Below are 6,000 nucleotides of genomic sequence, written 5' to 3'. Positions count from 1 at the left end.
GTATCCTCTTCTCATATTCTATATATCATACTCTGGCTGCTATTGCTTATGAAAATAACTAGTACTGTCAACAATTATATTTACCTTTAATTAAAAAATCAGTGACCAAAAGCTGGGTTTTTTTCCAGCTGTTCTTTCTTCAAAGCCTTTTGAAATACTTTGTTTTGTTTAAGCCATCTGCTAAAACTTGTTTATTTTCAAAAAATCAATTTTGTTATTATTGTTCCAATCCACGTAATTACATGCTCTCTACTTAATTTACTATTTCCCTGTAGTTTCAACTGGATATAGTATTCTTCCTTTCATGTATTGTGTTTGCTGTATGCTACAAAAGTACTGTTGTGTTTTAACACAAAGATGCTTGCATTTCAGTGATGGCTAAATAGGGTGACCATATTTCCCATAGGGAAAATGGGACATCGCATGGGGCTAGCCCAAGCCACTTGCCCAAGCCCCTCCCTCCCCTTTGCATGGGGCTGGCCAGAGCCCATCCCCCCATCCCTGCCTGGGGCTGGCATCGCTGGTCATCCGAGCCCAGCCTGCCCCCAGCACAGGACTGGGGCTGGTGTTGCTCCTCGCTTGAGCCCTGCCTCCCCCCTTCCCCACGCAGGGCTGGCATCGTTGTTCACCCCCCACATGTTCCTCTGCACCCCACTTTTGCTTAAAAAAAAAAGTCAGGATGGCTGGGGCAGCGCTTAAAATTGTTGACAATATAAGTTATTTTCATAAAGTCAGTGTACGATTTATGGAATATAAAAGGATACCACACAATTGAGGCAATATAAGTTATGAGTTACTGTAAATATAAATGCTATTACAAAGATAATACTGACTATTTATTTTTATCACATGGATCTCAGTGCAGTCATTCCTGAATCATTCAGCATTTCTTGAGAAAGCTGATTCAACTTAATACAGGCTGTCCATCTTATGGTTTTACCCACAGGGAAGGGGAGGAGGCAAATGCGAGAAATTGTTCAGTTTCCTTTCAAAATTTGGGAAGCACTCAAATACTGTGATGATGAGAGCCATACTAGTTGCTAAAAGTTAGATAAATAGTCTCTTTGGTTTAGCGCACAAGAACTGAGTTAACACTTTGCAGAGGTGAAAGTAAGCCGGTACACCCCGGTACGGCGTATCGGTAAGAGCCGGTGCACCGTACCGGGACCAGCTTTCCCAGATGGCAATTTAAAGCCCTGGGGTAGTGGCGGTGGGGCTCTGGTGGGGATGTAAAGGGCCCCGGAGCTCCAGACCCTGCTACCGCCCTGGGCCTTTAAATCCCCGCCTGAGCCCTGCTGCCCAAGCCCTGGGGTAGCGGCGGCAGGGCTCCGGAGTGGATTTAAAGGGCGGGGTGGTAGTGGCGGCTGGAGCCCTGGGCCCTTTAAATTGCCCCCCAGCCCTGGGGTTCCCAGCCGCCTCTGCAGCTGGTAGCTCGGGGGTGATTTAAAGGGCCCTGGGGTCCGAGCCGCCACTACCGCAGCTGGAGCCCTGGCCCTTTAAATCTTGATTTAAAGGGCCTGGGGATTTAAGGCCCTGCCTCTTCTAGTTAAGGCCATGCCTCTTTCGGTTGAGGCCACGCCCCCTGCTCAGGACTCCGGCGTACCGGTAAGTCCTTTAACTTACTTTCACCCCGACACCTTGTCATCTTTACTACAAGACAATCTGGGCTTTATGTTGCACAAAGAAGAGCACAAAATGCCTAGCCCTAAATCACACTGGTCCACATTGCCACCCTATTTCTCAAATTCAGTGCTTTGGATTATCTTCTCCCTTAAAAACTAAAAACAACCACCACCAACCCTCTTTTTTATTCATTATTTCTTCATTGTATCAATCCAAGGCTGGATTGGAAAGGACATGGTCAGCTGCTAGCTGCATGGATGTAACACGGGAGGACAGAACACAGAACTGTCTACATCAAAACCACAAGCTTCTATCAGTGGAATTTACATAGGCAAACTAAGACCTGGTCTATACAAGGAAAATGATCCAATGCTTCTCGCTTGCCCCAAGTCCCTCAACTCATATTGAAAACAGAGTAAGGTTTAGTGTAGATGGGACAACCCTATTTGTTACAAAAAGTGTGATAGACATCATGTCACTAAGGCCTTTCTATTTTAGCTAATTTTAGTAAAGTTTCCCAGTAATTAGTTACATTGTTGGTCACTCTATGGCAGACAAAGTTCCTGTTTCTCTTTACTTCTACTGTGGTGGTTCTGTCTTAATAGCCGCAGGCCCTGGATTTTTGAACTGTTGCCTTTGCATCACTCAGTCTGGTGACTCTTGGGACTGGGATATTTTTCTTTTCCAGCTACTGTCAACTTAATCAACCTGGAGGACCTGAGCAATTGTTTTCACAGACCTATTCCTGAAACATGGAGTCTTATATAGAGGTGCTGATATGTACTGTGCCTATCCTGAAAAACTGTGGAAGATGGTGTCAGGGTTCCTTCCCCACTCTGGACTCTAGGGTACAGGTGTGGGGACCCACATGAAAGACCCTCTAAGCTTATTCTTACCAGCTTAGGTTAAAACTTCCCCAAGGTACAAACTTTGCCTTGTCCTTGAATAGTATGCTACCACCACCAAGCGTTTTAAACAAAGAACAGGGAAAGAGACCACTTGGAGACGTCTTCCCCCAAAATATCCCCCCAAGCCCTACACACCCCCTTTCCTCGGGAGGCTTGAGAATAATATCCCAACCAATTGGTTCCAAAATCATCAAAGACCCAAACCCCTGGATCTTGGAACAATGGAAAAATCTGTCAGGTTCTTAAAAGAAGGATTTTATTAAAAAAAAACAACAAAAAACAAAGGTAAAAATCATCTCTGCAAAATCAGGATGGAAAATACTTTACAGGGTATTCAGATTCAAAATCACAGAGGATCCCCCTCTGGGCAAAACCTTAAAGTTACAGAAAACAGGACTAAACCTCCCTCTTAACCCAGGGAAAATTTACATAAAACAAAAGATAAACTAATCCGTCTTGCCTGGCTTACCTATACTGGTTGCAATATTGGAGACTTGGATTAGGATGGGTTGGAGAAGATGGATTTCTGTCTGCCCTCTCTCAGGCCCAAGAGAGAACAACCCCGTAAACAAAGAGCACAAACAAAAACCTTCCCCCCACGCCTAAGATTTGAAAGTATCTTGTCCCCTTTTTGGTCCTTTGGGTCAGGTGCCAGCTGGGTTATCTTAGCTTCTTAACCCTTTACAGATAACAGGATGTTGCCTCTGGCCAGGAGGGATTTCATAGCACTGTATACAGAAAGGTGGTTACCCTTCCCTTTATATTTATGACAGATGGTGACAAGGGTTTATATCAAAATTGGTATCTACTGCAGCAGATAGAAAAGGGAAAGTGGGATAATGTCATTCTTCTCTCCCCATAGCCACTCCAGAAGGAAAGAAGGGATAGGAGCGGAGAATGTAAAAGATTATTATGAAAGATGAGGGAAAGTCTCCATGCTGTGAGTTGTGAAACAGTTGCGTTGGCTAAGATGTGACCATGTGTAGCCAGTTTCCAGCCAGCCAGCAGCTTTTTGACTCCCAGAGGAACAAAAGGGTAGTAGAACTTGGCTGATATGCACTTCTCTGTTCTGCACTGTGATGGGGTGTCCACTGCACACAAGAGTGACAGGGGTTAAGGTGTCCAGACAGGCTAATTAATTCCACAGGGCACACCTGGAAGAGGAGCCAGGGAGCAGGGAGTGAAAGCAGGCTCAGCTGGGCAGGAAGAGGCAGGGCCTATATAATGCAAGCTAGCTGGCAACAGAGGAGGGCAGCTGGAAAAGACTGTAGACAAATTGCAGTCACTACCTGAGTGGATGGAGTTTGTAGGCTAGCAAACCCAGAGGGGGGGGGAGCTAGATACATGGGAAGTGGTCCAGGGAATAGCAGCAACGGAGTTAAAGGAAGCAGGATGGTGCTGATATTTGCAGGTCCCTGGATTGGGATCTGGAGTAGTGGGCGGGCCTGGGTCCCCCTCACAGGCAGAATGGCCAAAGCCCTGGGAAGGGGCTTGAACTCAGTGAGAACTGAGCCCAGAAAGAGGGCTGAAGATAGGCCTTGTTGGACATTTTACCCCAGAAGGGGAAACACTGAGTGACCTAGCTGGAGGGCTGAGTCACGAAGGAGCCACTGAGGGTCTTGGGACAAGAAAAGCTGCAGACCAGATACAGAATGATGGTGTGCAAACTGCAGCCAGGGTTGTTGGCTTTGAGCTAATCCCCAGAGTGATCAGGAGGAGGTGCCATGCTATGGGTTGTGAACCAGCGGTGAGTGGTACACCCCATTACATGCACACTTTATAATTCACCCAGAAAAGGCAAAGATTTAAAGCAGCAATGTAGTAGTGCCACCCATTACTGAGCCATCACTACTTTAACAAAATATACTACACATCTTAACCAAGAACATCTCATCATTCATCTCCCTCTATTCATGATCACATGGAACAATGCTTCTCCCCAGTCAAGACCACACGCTATCTGTGGCAATTACAGCAACTGCTGAGGTTGCAAAGCAATACCAGGCAAGTATTTATGTATTTATAGCCTTCTTTAGTTCAATACATCTAATCACACTATCTACTTCTGCTCTTTATTTCATCTCTCCTTCCCATCTGTTCAGTTTCTGTTAGAGTTGATTAGCCTCTTTTCTCCCAGCCCTCTGTGGACCACTAGTGATGTAGTACTCCTCACTAATACACTGTAAATAATTAAAACTAAACTAGGGTTGCCAAAATCAATAAACAAAGAACATTTTGTGGTGCTTTGATTTACTTTGTGTGTATTTACTTAGTATCTTGCCAAATTCATTAATTCACAATGGCTTTCCCAGTCAAGGACATTCTGCTCTGTATTTGATCACATGAGGATGTCTCAGCAAAATGGATTGCATTTGACAGTTGAATGGCATAATACATAGAAATGTCCATCTGAATGGAGTTGATTCATTCAGCACTAGTCTCCGAGCCAGTGGGGAAGCCATGGAACAGAGAGGCAGGAGAAATGGATTCAGTCTGTGACTGCCACTTAGTCAATAGTTGCTCGACCTCCCTGGTGCTGGCGCTTAAGTTTCTCCATCTGTAAACTGGGGATAGTGATACTTTTCCTACTTCGTAAGCACTTGAAGAGCCTCATACGTAAAGAACTGCACAAATGCTACATAGCACTCGATGCTTTTGTTGTTTCTTGGTTGATTGTGATGTTTTAGTGAAGGAAAAAAATCATTCTTAATGTAACTGTCATGGTGATTGAAAGAGGCATAACACTGCACACTGACTAGAGGGGGGAAAACAGAAATCTTTGCGGAGAAGTGAGGCGAGAGAGAGACATTGGGAATAAGTAAACCTTTATTCTTGTATCGGAACCAGAAATTGTACAGCTGTGTTCTGGCATAGAGCGAGGAGTAATGGTCTTAAATTGCAGGGGGAAGGTTTAGGTTGGATATTAGGCAAAACTTTTTCACTAGGAGGGTGGTGAAGCACTGGAATGCGTTACCTAGGGAGGTGGTGGAATCTCTTTCCTTAGAAGTTTTTAAGGTCAGGCTTGACAAAGCCCTGGCTGGGATGATTTAGTTGGGGATTGGTCCTGCTTTGAGCAGGAGGTTGGACGAGATGACCTCCTGAGGTCCCTTCCAACCCTGATATTCTATGATTCTATTCTGTGATATTGGTTTCTGTGAAATACATTTCATATATAACCAAACCACAAAACTACACAAGCTTCCTTAAATATGGTCTATGAGTGTGAATCAGGATTGCATCAATTTCTCTTTTTAGAGGGTGGTATCGGTAACAGCTCATCACAAAATGGCATAGTTTTCAGAGCACCAGGCTGCCAAAACCATTGGTTTATCTTTCATTTCCTCCTGAGCTATATTAAACAGGACTTTTAGCCTTTATAGACATCATATTTGAACACAATGCCTCATGATGAGAGCATGAGTTTAGTCAATCATTCTCCACTGACTTTTAGGGGAAAAAAAGAACGACG

This window comes from Caretta caretta, chromosome 1 (assembly GCF_965140235.1).
Source record: "Caretta caretta isolate rCarCar2 chromosome 1, rCarCar1.hap1, whole genome shotgun sequence".
Lineage (NCBI taxonomy): Eukaryota > Metazoa > Chordata > Testudines > Cheloniidae > Caretta > Caretta caretta.
The sequence above is the reverse complement of the archived record's forward strand: the minus strand, read 5'-3'. Positions refer to the sequence as shown.